The 16,549-nt window shown below is 43.1% G+C and overlaps 1 long non-coding RNA gene across 1 annotated transcript; it reads left to right on the top strand.

The window, feature by feature from the left end:
- Window positions 1-11,809: 11,809 nt before the first annotated feature.
- Window positions 11,810-15,984, top strand: LOC147302298 (uncharacterized). The gene is made up of 4 exons (XR_015127261.1): window positions 11,810-12,737; window positions 13,106-13,258; window positions 13,620-13,707; window positions 14,285-15,984. It is a non-coding gene; the product is annotated as an uncharacterized LOC147302298 (long non-coding RNA).
- The last annotated feature ends 565 nt before the right edge of the window (window positions 15,985-16,549 follow it).

Here is a 16,549-nt window from a genome sequence, read left to right as displayed (position 1 = left end):
GGACCCTGTCGGTACCGTTAAGGTACAGGGCTCGCGGGCTGTGCGGATACCTGGTGGCGTCATGCAGCTGGTGGCTACCACCTTTTTTCAGCAGTTGTCAGGTCAGGCTGTGCTTTTTGAGCCTTCTGAGTCCGGGTTGCCAGTGGGTTGCTGGCCTCTCCATGTTTGGTCCAGGTGGATAAGGGCGTTGCCTACATCCCAGTCACCAATGTGGGGACAGCTGAAGCTGTTCTCCACCTGCGGACCCGTTTGGGAGTGATAAGCAAAGCTATTGTTGTTAGCCTCCCTGCTGGTGTTAGCGAGGAACACTCTTTTCCCGTTACAGTTTCCTCCCATACAACCAGCAGCCCTGCTCAAGAGATGGTGGACACTATTGACCTGTCTGCTCTCGCTGAGTCAGAGCAACATGAGGTACGGTTACTTTTGCAGAAGTACCGCTCTGTTTTCTCCACTTATGAGGGAGACTTGGGCTGCACAAACCACATTTTGCATGACATACCGCTGCTCGATGACGCACCTGTCCGGCAGAGGTACAGGCAAATTCCTCCTGATTATGAGGCTGTCAGGGCCCATATCAACCAGCTACTGGAGGCCCAGGTAATTAGGGAGAGTAGCAGTCCTTATGCCTCTCCCATCGTGTTGGTCCGCAAGAAGGATGGAAGCCTCCGTCTGTGCGTTGACTATCGTTTGCTGAATAGCAAAACAAGGAAGGACGCCTTCCCCTTACCTCGCATCGAAGAAAGTCTGGATGCCCTTGCTGGCGCACGCTGGTTTTCTACCATCGACCTGGCCAGCAGGTACAACCAGGTGCCAGTTTCTGAGCAGGATAAGTCCAAGACCGCTTTTTGCATGCCGTTTGGCCTGTTCGAGTGGAATCGTATGCCGTTCGGGCTGTGCAATGCTCCTGGTACCTTCCAGCGCCTAATGCAGAGGATGTTCGGGGATCAGCAGTGCCAGTCGCTACTGCTGTACCTAGACGGCATTGTGTTCTCCTCGTCTGTCTCTCAGCACCTGCAACGGCTAGAGATGGTGATGGCAAGGCTGCAGCAAGAGGGGCTCAAGGCTAAGTTAGAAAAGTGTGCCTTTTTCCAGCAGAAGGTTAACTACTTGGGCCATGTAATCTCCTGTGAGGGTGTCTCTACCGATCCAGCCAAGGTTGACGCAGTAGCCAAGTGGCAGTGTCCTTGTTCCATGTCAGAGTTGCGATCCTTTTTGGGTTTCACCAGCTATTACCGGCGCTTTGTGGAGGGCTTTGCCACGTTGGCGGCTCCCCTGCATCAAGTGGTGGCTAAATTGGCTGGCACCAAGACAAAGAAGGGCTCGGGACAGAGTTTGAGTGCTATTTGGACCCCTCAGTGTGAGGAGAGCTTTGAGGCCCTGAAAGCAAAGCTTGTGTCTGCACCTGTGCTAGCATATGCTGACTTTACGCGCCCATTTATCTTGGAGATTGACGCCAGCCACAGTGGTTTGGGTGCAGTTCTCTCCCAAGATGTAGAAGGTGCTGTTAGGCCAGTGGCTTATGCTAGTCGAGGTCTTCAGCCACATGAGCGCAACATGGACGATTACAGCTCCATGAAGCTGGAGTTTCTTGCGCTCAAGTGGGCCATGGCCAAGAAGTTCCGGGAGTACCTGCTGGGGCAGAAGTGTGTGGTTTACACCGATAACAATCCACTCACTTACCTCTCTTCAGCTAAGCTGGGTGCCACCGAGCAGAGGTGGGCCTGCCAGCTGGCGGCATTCGATTTTGAGATTAAGTATCGCTCAGGCCGCAGTAATAGGAATGCTGATGCTCTCTCTCGACAGTATGAGACGAGCTCCAGCTTGGCCGAGGATGTGTTGCCTGGGACTCGTGTCCCAACATCACTTCAGCAGGCTCAGCGTCCAGCCGTTTTGCCCTCTGTTACTCAGTTGGAGATTGGGGCCTTTCCATCTCACTCCCTGGGGGATATTCGTGCTTTGCAGGAGGCTGACCCCTCCTCAAGGATTTCTTGGTATACTGGAGGAGGCACACCCCGCCCTCTTCGGAGGAAAGGAGTCAGGTCCCCAAACCAGTCATGGTTCTGCTGCATCAGTGGGATCGTCTGGTGGAGAAGGATGGCATCCTTTATCGCCATATTTTGCGTCCAGGTGGAGGTGAGGAAGCCCTCCAACTTGTTCTTCCAGAGGCTCTGAAGCCTGAGACCTTGAGGCAGCTGCACCAGGACCATGGGCACAAAGGTATTGAGCGTACCACTGAACTGGTCAGGCAGCGTTGCTATTGGCCCGGGATGTCCTCTGACATCAAGCAATGGGTTCAGCGTTGTGAACGCTGTCAGGTCGCAAAGGCCAAATGAAATCCTGGCCATAGACTTCACGGTGTTGGAACCTTCCCGTAGTGGAGTTGAAAACGTCTTGGTTATGACTGACGTTTTTAGCAAATACACTGTTGCAGTCCCTACCCAGGACCAGCGGGCCTCTACTGTGGCCCAGGCCCTGTTAACAGAGTGTTTTTTTGTTTTTGTTTTTTTAAGTTTGGCATTCCTAGCCGCCTCCACTCTGACCAGGGTAGAAACTTTGAGAGTTTGGTGATGCAACAGCTATGCGAGTTGTATCAGGTAGCCAAGTCCCGTACAACCCCTTACCACCTAGCGGGTAATGGGCAGTGCGAATGGTTTAACCGAACCCTCCATAACCTCCTCCGGACCCTGCCATCATCTTGGAAACGTAACTGGGCTGCATGCTTACCGCATGTGCTCTTTTGCTATAATTGCTACTGGTTATGGACAAATAAAGTGTGTGATCATGTATGAGTTGTATAGTTTTAATGTTTTATTTGGGAACAGAATGGTGTGTATGTGTAAGTCTGGTGATGGAGTTTTTATTATGAATGAATGATGAATTATTATGTCTATTTTTTATGTTTAAGGACAACAGATGGAAATTATCCTTTGGCTATAATCTGGCATGTTTACATTCATGTAATTTTTTTTTTTTTTACATTTATGTTCATTTACATGCACTGTCCTAAATAAATAAATAAATAAATAATAGCACGCCGCATCAGGGCACTGGAGAGTCGCCGTCTTTCCTGATGTTTGGCAGGGATCCTAGGCTGCCTATTGATTTCCTTCTAGGCCGCGTTCAGGACCCAGTGCCTGGAGAGGTACAGGACTGGGTACAGCACCAAGCCAGGTTAATGGTGGCTTTTGAGGGAGCTCGGGCACGGTTGCCGCTGACCGTCGCAAGGAGCGGCATGACCAGAGAGTCCACCCTGTTCCTTTAAAGGTCGGTCAGCTGGTGTATCTTCAAGATCACAGCGCCCGTGGCCGGCACAAGATCCAGGACCTTTGGAGCTCTGTGGTCTATCAGGTGTTGAGGGCACCCCAAGAGAACAGGGCAGTTTATACCATTGCCCCCGTGGGAGACTTGGAGAAGGTTCGACATGTCCATCGCGACATGTTGAAGGCACAGGTCAGCCTAGGGCCTCCTACACCTGGTCCACAGGTTCCACCCCCACCTGTGCCTGCTGACTCAGAGCAGACCTCTCTGAGTGACGACGAGTTGTGGCTCCTTGTCCCTGAGGTACCCGCACACCCTGTAGCACCTGTGGTGTCACTTTCTGATGCCTCTAGAGTTCCATCGGTGGAGCTCAGGTCTACTCCCAGTGTGATTGTAGCACCCTCGACCTCTGCTCCCCCAGGTTCTTCCTCAGGCTCTGTTGAACAGTCTGAGGTGAGTGGGCCACACTTGCGGAGAACAGCACATTCGACAGCTGGTCAGCACTCGAATGTACATCACTTGCCACGTCCTGTTGAGTCTGTACCGGTCGCCAATGCTCAGCTTGCCATATTCAGGCCATGGTGTTAGGTTTCTTGAGTCATTGTTGGGGCGCCAATGCAAAAAAGGGGGGGTAGATGTAGCCGGATGGGCTACTCGACCACTGCTACACCTCTTTCCGGGATGCGTACAGATCACCGCTCCATCCTGCTCCTGCCCGCCTACAGGCAGAAGCTGAAACGGGAAGCTCCAACCCGGAGGGCGGTGCACTGTTGGACGGACCAATCAGAGTCTGCGCTGCGGGACTGTTTTGATCACGCGGACTGGGAAATGTTTCACGTGGCTGCTAGGGACATTGATGAGTACACAGACTCAGTCTGCGGATTTATCAGGAAATGCGTGGAAGATGTCGTCCCATCCAGAACAGTTAAATCCTTCCCGATGTGTTCGCCTCCGCGAACACATCGGACTACAAACACGCACATTACCAACTCCGGAAGACGATCAAAGCAGCCAAACGTGAGTACAGGGACAGGGTGGAGCAACAGTTTGACAACCCTCGGAGTATGTGGCAGGGACTAAACACGATCACAGACTTTAGAGGGAAAACCAGCACACCGCAGACCACGGCCTCTCTGTGTGAGGATCTAAACGTATTCTACGCTAGATTCGACACAGCGAACACCATGAGACCGGACAGTGTGCGCACCGCGGATGACGTCAGTGCGCACACTGTGTCTGAGGAGGATGTGCGGAAGTGCTTCAGGAAGGTGAACGCACGCAAAGCTACTGGTCCGGACGGGATTCCCGGCCGCGTCCTCAAGTCATGCGCGGCTCAGCTGGCTGGAGTGTTCACGCATATCTTCAACCTTTCCCTCTCTCTGTCTGTAGTCCCAGCCTGCTTCAAAATGGCCACCGTCGTCCCTGTACCCAAATCCTCCACCATCTCCTCATTGAACGACTGGCGACCTGTAGCCCTGACCCCCATCATAAGCAAATGCTTCGAGAAGCTGGTCAGGGACTTCATCTGCTCTGCACTACCCGACTCACTGGACCCTCTACAGTTCGCATACCGCCACAACAGGTCCACTGATGATGCCATAGCCCTGACACTACATACTGCCCTGTCACACCTGGAGAAGAGAGACACGTATGTGAGAATGCTGTTTGTAGATTACAGCTCAGCATTCAATACCATCGTTCCCTCGAAGCTGGACAGGAAACTGCAGGATCTAGGACTGAGCAGCTCCCTCTGCAGCTGGATCCTTAACTTCCTGTCTGACAGACGCCAAGTTGTCAGACTGGGCAGCATCACCTCATCCCCCATCACACTGAACACTGGTGCTCCACAGGGGTGTGTACTGAGCCCTCTCCTATACTCACTCTACACCTACGACTGCACAGCCACTAACAACTCCAACATCATTGTGAAGTTTGCGGACGACACTACAGTGGTGGGTCTTATCACCAATGGTGATGAGACGGCCTACAGGGAGGAGGTCAGCGCCCTGACCCACTGGTGTCAAGACAACCATCTCACCCTCAACGTCACAAAGACAAAGGAGTTGATAGTGGACTTCCGGAGGTGCAGAGAAGTACACACCCCCATCACCATCAACGGCGCTGCTGTGGAGAGAGTGAGCAGCTTCCGGTTCCTTGGTGTACATCTGGCTGAGGATCTTACGTGGTCAGTACACACAAACAAAACAGTGAAGAAGGCGCAGCAGCGCCTCTTCTTTCTCAGGAGACTGAAAAGATTCGGCATGAGCCCCCGCATCCTCAGGACCTTCTATCACTGTGCCATTGAGAGCATCCTCACTGGATGCATCACCACCTGGTATGGCAACAGCACCGCCTACAACTGCAAAGCTCTCCAGCGAGTAGTGCGGTGCTCTGAACGGATAATTGGAGGTGAGCTTCCCTCCCTCCAAGACATCTACAGGAAGCGGTGCCTGAGGAAAGCGGGGAGGATCATCAAGGACTCCAGTCACCCCAGCCATAAACTGTTCAGACTACTCCCATCAGGAAGGAGGTTCTGCAGCATCCGGTCCCGTACCAGCAGACTGAGAGACAGCTTCTTCCACCAGGCCATCAGACTGCTGAACACGTCATAGACACCTCAGCTTCACTACTGGAACTTTAACATTATGCACTCCATACTGTACAGTAATGCCACTGTTTTGCACATGTCTCAACTCTGTATATTTTTATATATTTTATTTATTGTTTACTCTATTTAATTTGTAAAATATGTGTACACACACACACACACACACACACACACACACACACACACACACACACACGTAGAAAAATATTTAGTATACACATCCAGAAATGCATATACTATTATATATTGTACATATATTCATTAGTTTCAGATGTAGCCATTCTTGTATTTTGCTTGTTTACATTATTGTATTTTGCACAACTCTGTTGCTTGTGAAGCTCGCACACAAGAATTTCACTCACATGTGCTGTACCAATGTACCTGCAAGTACAAGTGATTTGATTTGATTTGATTTGAAAATGATCATCACTAAATTGAAATTGAATTTATATTTTGAAAATGAATTGATTTGCTTTGAAACTGCATTTTATCCTTTAAAAATTCAGCTCTCGAATAATTTCAGTTTCACTTCTCACCATTCAGTTTCAGTTCTAGAATTCAATTTCAGTTCCAAAATTCAGTTTTTTGGAACTTACATCCTGTTCTGGTTCAAGCGCAGATTAATAGAATTATGTTTTACTAGCGGACCGAAAGTGTTACTGATGGGAATCTACAGCGTCTTGAGCTGAATTAAGACTTAAGAAGTCATTCGTCATATCGAATGACCAGCGGATAAACTCTCAGGTTGGTAATAAATGTATTACATGTATAAGGATAAGCGTCATGTTAACAAATGATAGCCGTAAGGTAACTTTTATGCTTATTGTAGCTGTTAGCTCAAAACGCTAATTTAGCGTAGTTTGCCCTGAATTCAGCTTTGACAAACAAATATGATCGACTGTTTCTAGTAGAATTCCAAAGTTGTCATCTTGGACCCTCTCAGAGTACCCCCTCTGTATGCTTGCAGAGACCCATACAGTAGGGAAACATGCAAAACGGTGTCCAAACCTTTGTATTTTAGCTTTATTTATGTCTTACACACAGTGTTGGGGAGTAACGGAATACATGTACCGCCGTTACGTATTTAAAATACAAAATATGAGTAACTGTATTCTGTTACAGTTACCGTTTAAAAAGGTGGTATTTAGAATACAGTTACTTTGTTGAAATAAATGGATTACATTTTTCCCTGTTTCATATTGTGGCGGGTCAGGACTGTTTGGTTTTGTTTGACAGCTACGTTCTGTTGTTCCAGGCGGCAGCGTTACGGTTGCCATGGTTACATGGTGTAAAATATCAACTCCAGTGACTTATTTACATCAGGACGCTCTCTCTCTGCGTGTTTCCTGGGTGAGAGAGGCCTTTTTGTTGTTGTTGTGCTAGGCTAATAGGCAGAATGCTACAGGTATAGCTCTAAAGAATGTAGCATCATAGGCAGTGTAGTCCGTGCTGCAGGGAGAATGGACTGCCATACCCGTTATGTGTCTGTGAGCGAGGGAGAAAAAGGAAAAGTCGGAGCTGTCATCGAGCAGAAACGGGAGCTGGGAGCATGTAAATATAATAATAACCACTGCAGCCAAGAAGAGTGCCTGACGAGCCCAGTTGTAAGTACGCTATTAAGACTTGACTGTACACCGTGTTCATGTTTTCCTTCGAAACAATAAGTTCCGTTGGAGCAGCCTTTCAACGCCTCTGTCTGTCTCTCGCAAGCAAAGTTGACCCAGACAACAAAGTAAAGCTATTTTTCGGCTACGAGCCGACACGGACCCCGCCGTATTAGCCAGAGGTCCCTTTACTACAGTTCGGAGACGCGGACCTTCAGTAACAGTAATAAATCACAGCAATAGTACATTCACGTAGTTGTAAGCAGCATGATAATATATTAAGTAATCCAAAGTATTCAGAATACGTTAATCTCATCGAGTAACGTAACGGAATACGTTACAGAATACATTTTGGGGCATGTATTCTGTAATCTGTAATGGAATACATTTTAAAAGTAACCTTCCCAACACTGCTTACACAGCATCCCAACTCTTTAGCTAACTTAATAACTTTAGCTAAAGTGAATAGCAGAGGTGGGACCAAGTCATTGTTTTGCAAGTCTCAAGTAAGTCTCAAGTCTTTATCCTCAAGTCTCAAGTCAAGTCTCAAGTAATGTCAGGCAAGTCAGAGTCGAGTCTCAAGTCACTGGTGTAAAAGTCCGAGTCAAGTCACAAGTCTGAAATTTTGAATTTCAAGTCCTTTCGAGTCTTTAAAAAAAAAAAAAAGAAAAAAGTATGTTGCAGTTATGCTAAATGTAAATATTAGACCATGTAATTTTTAAATCTGTGTTTTTCTCAACACATGACAAAATAGTGAACTTAGAAAATATACACAAATTGTGAAATTGCACCTCTTTAAAATGCAGCTCAATTAAACCTAGCTCCAAGAATAATTTTCACCGACAGTTCTGAGATAAGCTGCATGTTATTCTTGGATGCGGTTGTAGGACCGGTGTTGTGCCAAAAAGTGATTGTCTGCCAAAAACTGATTTCCGGTATTTGCCAAAAAGCGATTGCTCATATTTAAAGTGCTATAAGTAACTTGTTGGGCTATAATATGTTAAACATATGTCAAATGCATCCCTTATGGATGACATAAAGTCATCTTGAGCCACAAACAACATTCGTGTAGCAAGATACAAGCCGCAATCAGTTTTTGGCAGCGACTTTTATATAACCTTTATTTATGCAGTAAAAAAAATCTCATTAACATTAAAAATGTATTTTGTAAGAGTAAGTTGCCCAACAGGACAGCAGAAATGGCAGCAAATATTACAATAGTTCTGTAAAAATATTTTAAGTGGGGATAAAGGACCGGATTGGTTATAATGTAAGTACAAGTTGTAAAGATACTTAAAAAACAGATAATTTTTTAATTCTTTATGTAACCCCTTTGTATCCCCTGTTCACCAAAGTCTATTTACGAACATACGTAAAGATATTACACATAAAAAATACACAGAAACACTGGAAATCACTTTTTGGCAGACAATCACTTTTTGGCACAACACCGGCTTTAAAATCGCATGACAAAAATATCATATACATTAAAAAAACTGCATCACCAACGTAGCCTGGACAACATTTGCTAGTTAGATGAAGTCAGCTATCTCATCGTAGCATATTTATATGCATATTTATAATTATACGGTTCTTGTGAGTGCATACACTCGTGAAGTTTAGTAACTTCCGGTCACTGCAACAAGCCCAGGTACAGTTTACCGACGGATGGGTGCAGGACCTTGAAATGCAGCGTGTAGGAAGTAAAGACCATCGTACGTATCATAAGTTTACCAGTCTCACAAATCGTCGTCATAAATACACATTCGTTAACCGTTTATTAATATAACCTTTGAGCTTAACGGTAATTAATTAGTAGTAGAAATAATTTCTGGTACGCGTTACAGAAATGTAGCAGTGACAATAATATTGTATGCTGTAATCGCACTGGACAATTAGTGATACAAAACAACTGTTTTATTCTGTGAATAAAAGTATATGTTTTTGTCAATGTACCATAATAACAGAAGCGAAACGCAATATTGTGTCAGGACAATTCACTATTTATGCACAATAAATAAAGGAGCATAGCGCGACCATTTCTGTTCAGCGCCAGACTTGCTTGTAACCTATATCACTAATTATGTTATGAAAATGACGCATTAACTACAACAGCAGACTGACCTTTGTGTAAATGCTTGGAGCAGACTAACCTGTGAGCTGGAGTGTTCTGGGACGTTATATTTGATCTTTGAATGGCTGCAATACAGGCCATCCGTCGCGTCTTTGTTACTTCGGAAACATGGCTCGAACAATTTCTCTTCAACGACGTAATCCGATAACAACCGATCTCTTTACCCGTCGGCTTCCCGTGGCTGTCATGCGACCGGCTATTGTAGTTAATAATACAACGGCTTCTTGACATTTTTGTGTTTCTTTTTATCGCTGTGTGACTGATTTCAATTGAAAGCCTGCGTGCGCTAGTACCGCTTGCCACGAGTTCCCAGAATCCTTTGCGGTTCTACCCGTGAATGACGTCACATTTTCAATCTCTATATAATATGCATGTTAAATTTTATATTTGGGGTAAAATATCAAGTCTTTTCAAGTAAACCGGTTCAAGTCCAATTCAAGTCCCAAGTCATTGGTGTAAAAGTCCAAGTCAAGTCACAAGTCTTAGAACATTTTTTCAAGTCAAGTCTAAAGTCATAAAATTAATGACTCGAGTCTGACTCGAGTCCAAGTCATGTGACTCGAGTCCACACCTCTGGTGAATAGTTAGTCTAATTCATTAGTGCAGCATTACTGGATCACCTCTGTTTGAAGTGATATGATATGATATACAACTATCACTGAAACAGCAAACTTTGTAAATAAGCAAACAACACTTCTCATTCTCTAAACGTTTGGCCACAGCTGTAGATTACACTATCAGTGCTTGTTCACTCTTGACAATAATTACATTTCTAAATTCTCTCTGTGCATTTACAGGTAAACAATATCTAATACACTGAAAAAAAGGGACTGGCCATCTCTTGGATTTATGTAAGCATCTTGCATGTATTTAACACAATTGCCTCATGTTTTAAAGATAAATGTAACTATATAGTGTAAAAACTACATGATATGCAGAAAGGGTGTATTAAATTGTTTATATCATGTTCAGGTGAAGTAAGTCAATAAGATAGCAACGTTAAATCTCGTGAAACCACGCGTGATTTCATCTCGCGGGCTTTGGATCGTGGTTTAAAAAATGCATCCATCTCAGTCAAGTCGAGCAGCCAACTCTACGTTTTTTGGTATGTCTTGATTTTTTGAATTAATATTTACCATATTTCAGCCAAATGTAGTTAAACGTCTAAAGTGCCGCCATGTAACATGCTAAAAAAGAGCCGTTAGCTTATTTGCTGTTTTATCTGTTATCAAAGAATTGGCGCTTTTTCATTTGAATTTATCTTTGGCACAAGAGCCGTAATATCACATTAAACCTAATTACGAGGCACTCATAACATAATTTGGTTTTCTGTGTGAATAGATTTGTCAACTGACTCTTCAGTTACATTGTGTATTTACTGCACCGTGGTGTTAGTGAGATTTTGGACATTGAACAGCTTTAGCTAATATCATCAGCGGCATTATGCTAGCTTACATCCCTACCCCTCCTGCCCTCACCAGGGGCCCGTTCTTCGTACGTCGCTTACTACATCCAAGATCAAATGACACATCCAAGATCAAATCATCGCGCTAACCGTGAGCTCGCTAATCCGGTTCCCCGAACACACCTGTTGTTGACGATTAGTATAGCTGGACGCAGGAATGTGAGATCACTGGGTGGCCCAACAGGGGCTACGCATCGATAGTAGAAACATTGATCGGCAACCCGCTGATTGGTCGGCGAAAATGTCCAAGGGGCGTGCTCGGTATTTTCCGGCAGCAGAGCAAGAACTCATGAGTGAGGGATTTCAGGAGTTTCAGAGTTTAATTAAAACGCAAGAGAACACTGCAAAGGCTGCAAAAGCAAGGAGAGAGGGCTGGCAGAAAGTTGCTGACAAATCAAACTCGTAGGTAATTTAATAATAATAATAATAATGGATTGGGTTTATATAGCGCTTTCCAAGGCACCCAAAGCGCTTTACGATACCACTATTCATTCACTCCCACATTCACACACTGGTGGAGGCAGCTACGGTTGTAGCCAGGCTGCCATATCGCGCCATCGGCCCCTCTGGCCAACACCAGTAGGCGGTAGGGTAGATCTATCATATGACACTATATTGTCCAATATCATATGGCATTATATTATATTATAATATGTTATATTATATCCCCTTTCACATTAGAGCCACAACAGGACCCACAAGAACATGGGAACAAGTAAAAGTGGAATACAGGAGTATTCTACAGAATGGTAATATTTATCTCTTAGATTGCTTTGCGTCTCTTGGCAAGGTAATACTGGCCTGTAATACTCTGTTAGTTTGTTCATAACAGCAACCAAGAAAAGGGCAGAGGAAAAAAAGACAGGTGGTGGTCCTGCACCCCCTCGTCAACAAGTTGGTTAAGTAAATAATACCCTCACGGGAATATCGATATCTCTCTATGAGCACACTGTCGCGCTGAGCTAAAGGATCCTGTCTGTCCCGCAATATACGCTGAATTCTGAGGACTCTCCTTATCAATCTTGCACCTTCCGCAATGGGTTGGTCGCGTATACGGACAGGACATGGCTGCGACAGGCTTCCCAAATCCACCTTCGCTTTTATAGCCGTGGTCTCTCATCTTGATTACATGAAGTAATTTACAATTACTACTCTGAAATATGAATTACATCTGTAATAATCACATACATGTAATAGAATGTTAATAGTACATTTCCCTTTTTTAGGAAATGACCTGTATGTATCTGTGTGACATCAATAAAAGGATCAAGTGCTGCATTATCTTTAGTTACATTGATAATATTTATTTATGGTGAAACAGTGGAAAAATATCGCTGTTGCTTTCGTATAAATGAAGCGGACATACCTGCGTGGCCGCGATCTAATCCTGTTTACATAAAGTAAACCTGCTCCCGAGCAGGTTTACGCTTACGGCTCTGTTGCTATGACAGCAAGTCCCGGATGAGCTTCGGGGAACCGACTGATCCAGGATCACGCGAAATCGTCAACAATCTAATCCGGCTAACCTACTTAGCGAGGTACGAAGAACGGGCCCCTGCTGTCCTTTTGTTTTTGTTTGTTTGTTTTTGTTGATGCACATTGAGAGACCACATCTATTCTGCATTTCACCAGGAGTCAGCTGATGGATTGTGGGTTCAAGGTGTTATGGTAAGAAAGTATATTCTATTTTCGCTTAAGGTTTCTGTAACTTAATTATAATAGGTTTTTTATAATTATTAGGTGCATGCATACTCAAATAGACCACCCTATTAATACAACTGAGAAATCCAAAATCTGCCATAGGTTTAACTTATACCTGTATGTATTGTCAGAAAGGTGATTCCTGGACTCACATTAATGCACACTTGAACTAAAATGAGGTTGTAACTTGTGGGTTCTTGGGTTGCAAATCAGAAATAAACATTTTTTTAATCCCATAAGATCTGGAAACACAGTTTTTATTCAACAAAACATTACTGATTATTAACCAAGCACAGTGCCTGCTGTTATTTCAAAATAATTTTATGTCATTTCAGATGAAATGCAGCATTCCAGTGCATCCCAACCATGCCTTTACAGTCAAGGTTTCTGACGGAGCTGAGTTTCTCTCTCACAGTCTGCTGAAAGTGTTTGCAAAGTGATCGGGGGAACAGGGCACAAAGCTAAAGGATGTAGCTGCCATGATGACAGTAAGAACTTTAAAATTCTTTAACTACAAAGTGTATATGTATTGCATTAGGTCAGTAAAAGATTTTTATGCTGCATCCATTGAAACAGTCAACTATTACCTGTGAGTACTGATTCCACCGAAAGGATGCCATAATTTTCGTCATGCATTTACTGGCCCACTGAGAAAAATTGATCTTTTTAAAAAAATAAATGTTCTGGAAACTATATATCCATAAAGTTGATGTCAAACAGGAACTTTTGATATTGCTTTGTAGATGCTGGTGTTGCATGTTGACTGGTTTAAGTTTTGGTCTGGGATCATTTTCTTCTGTGCTACTGAAAAGTTCACAAATCTCTGTTTTCTTTGTTATAATACTTTAGGATGACATTAATGCTCAAAGGGAGTCTCATCAAAGTGCTCCGCATCTGTGTGAAAGACAATTGCAACATCTTGGTGCAGGAGTTCATGGTGTTTTATGAGTCGATTGTGGCTTTGCAACATTTAAAAATTCATTTAGTTATCCACTTGATCCTCATTGGACCAGTTAGGACCAGTAGTCCTCTTTAATAATTTGAAGTTCACATGAGGCCTGGTAGTGAACTCAGCCGCCGGCCCTTGAGGCCCCACCCCTGTATTAGGGGTCACATCAGTGTGAAAAAACTTTAAATTTGTCATTCTAGTGAACAAAGGAAAATCCCACCAATATTTACATTAGCTTTTGTTTGAAAAAAAAAAAGACCAACAGCTAACCAAATTGTGGGGCTGAAAGTCTAAATTCTAACATCTTCTGAGTGACAAAACCTGGATTTCTGATGGGCCGGTGTCTTTCTAAGAAAAACTAATGTAAAGCATTTGAAATTATGTTTTTCACCCTCTCTTAGAAACTCTGTTAGACCATGAATGGCAGCATGGCAGGCCACTCTTTGGCTATAGCTATTTACTATGTTGCTTGCATTGGTTTAAATTACTCTAACATTAGAACTGGTAGATTCAAAAGAGATGAGTTTAAAAAGGAATCTTAAAGAAATGTTTTGTTTTTAACCAGGACTTGACTGAGGCCACTGCACAGATTGAGAAAACCACAATGAACATCTGTCTCCAGAGGATGCACCAGGCAATGACTTTTCTGACGTTGGCATCATCATCGAGGGTATAGTAGTTCTTCAAGATCTGGATAACGTGACCTTTGCAGTAGCCATGCTGTTTGGACCTTTTTTATTCCTTCAATATGAGTTACCCATCACAACTCTGCTACACTTTTGAGGTGATTCAAAGGGTGGTAATGGAGTTGGAAGCAACTCAGCTCTCAAGAAAAGCTCACAACTAAGACAAAACTGCTCCTGCAACGAAGCTCACTGTTATTCATGTGAGGTGACCAGCTCTAGGTGAGAAGACATTTAAATCTCACACTTGTTCTGCTGCATTTTTGAAGCTCAATTCCAGGAACAGATCGCAGGGTTCATTTTTATATACACTGCAACTGCCATGAGGACGAGCCGTTTTTTTGTTGTTGTTGTTGTTTGTTTTTCCTTTTGCTCTGTACAAGTTCTCTGTCTGTTTGGCAGCATTTTTAAATTTCTCTTTGTATTTTTTCTTTCTTTTACTAGTGAAGAGATGTAGCATGAACAGTTATGCAGTCTAAATATCCCATATGGGCCGTGTGAAATGGTATTTTCAGTTTCATTCAGTTGAAGTAAGGAACGTTGAATATTTCTAAGCTTGCTGTTTTGAACCAAGATGTCACAGTATGATCAGTGCTGTAATTTTTGACAGTCACTGTATCAATGTTATTTTTGCATCTCTTGAATAAAGGTTTTGACCTGCAAGTGCTAATTTCTTTAGTTATTGGGGTAAAATGGGTAATGTTAATAGGAAGGTGTTTGCCAATTCAGTAACCTAATTTAATGTTAATGGAAACTAACATTACCTCAAATTGTTTAGTTATAATTGTTGTTTAACTGAATCTTGACGTCAGAGGCCTTAAATAGAATGTTTTGTATTGTTCTTTCCCAACATTTTTCAAAAGAAAGAGTCTAATTTCTTTGCTGTGATTGATTCCAGAGAACACGGAAGAACTGACATTATTTAACTGTTGGTTTATATAGATTCAGTAGTGGAGTAATGTCAGTTTAATTCTTTACCTACTGTCAATGCAGTGAAATTAGACATTTTGTTTTGAAAGGTTACTGGTGGATGCCAGCAACCATCTTGGAAGAGAACAATATAATCTGTTATAAGGCCTCCATTTGAAAATTGTGTATTTGATACTAGAATATAATAGCAAAATGTAATTTGAAGATAACATGTAGTATTTAAGTGACCAAGTAGTATTGGGTAAAAGTTATTGAATGGTGTTGGGATAACGTGAGAAAATTGTGAAGGATTAAAATATTTCAAGAGCTCAAATTACTTCATCAAAACATGTTTAAGTCACATTTTATCAACACAAATTGCACAGGTTTATTGAACATGAATAAATTGTGTTAATTTAACTCAATTGTTTAAGTTGCTGCCAAAGCAAAACATCTGTGTGCAACAAATGTCCACCATTGAATTAAGTAAATCCAACAACATATTTTTTTCAGTGTATTTTATCTAAATGACTGCTTCGTCTTTGAAAAGGGTGAAGAGCCATAGGCCGGTGACAGTTCAGTTCTACTCTAAGTACATCCTTACATTTAGTGCGCTGTCTTTGTTGTTTTGTTTTTATTTTTTTTAATAAATAAAATGGTGTTAATACATTGAGCCGGCCTCAGTGTGCATCCCTGAACCTGTGCAAACGTTCTTCTTAATTACATTTCATTTCCAAAGTTCATATTTCCTGGGGGCTAGAATTCCCCCAGGTGGCATTGTCATTTTATTATTTCTTTCATAACCCCACCGACCACTTGGTCACACAGGTTACAAACAAGTATTGAACCTTGATACAGAGAAATTTTGAACCTTGATACTTTGAACCCTGCTATTTTAATGTTGTACAACATGACTGAACTAATGATGATGAATGAATTGGTGATAGTGTAACCCAACTTACGAATTATTATTAAGAATGACTGAACTCCCATTAGCCAGTATCAGAAGATCTAGAATCGGCAGGAGCCCAAGGTATAAAGACCAATAAGGAGAGACCACACCACAATAGACTGTTCACAAATTTGTTATATTTGACACACAGCAGTTGCAACAAATGTAATGAAAGCAATAAAATAAAATACAAAATATTTCCCCCAAAATAACAAACTAAATAAAAGTGCGCGCATACAGCTTTCTCTGAGTCAAATGTATGAGTGAATAATGTCTGGTAACTGAT

The sequence above is a fragment of the Aulonocara sp. 'chitande type north' Nkhata Bay genome, linkage group LG23 (assembly GCF_057382095.1).
Source record: "Aulonocara sp. 'chitande type north' Nkhata Bay isolate Kocher_YH1m ecotype deep benthic linkage group LG23, A_spYH_male_GT1.1, whole genome shotgun sequence".
NCBI classification, from domain to species: domain Eukaryota; kingdom Metazoa; phylum Chordata; class Actinopteri; order Cichliformes; family Cichlidae; genus Aulonocara; species Aulonocara sp. 'chitande type north' Nkhata Bay.
This window is presented reverse-complemented; position numbering and strand designations above follow the sequence as displayed.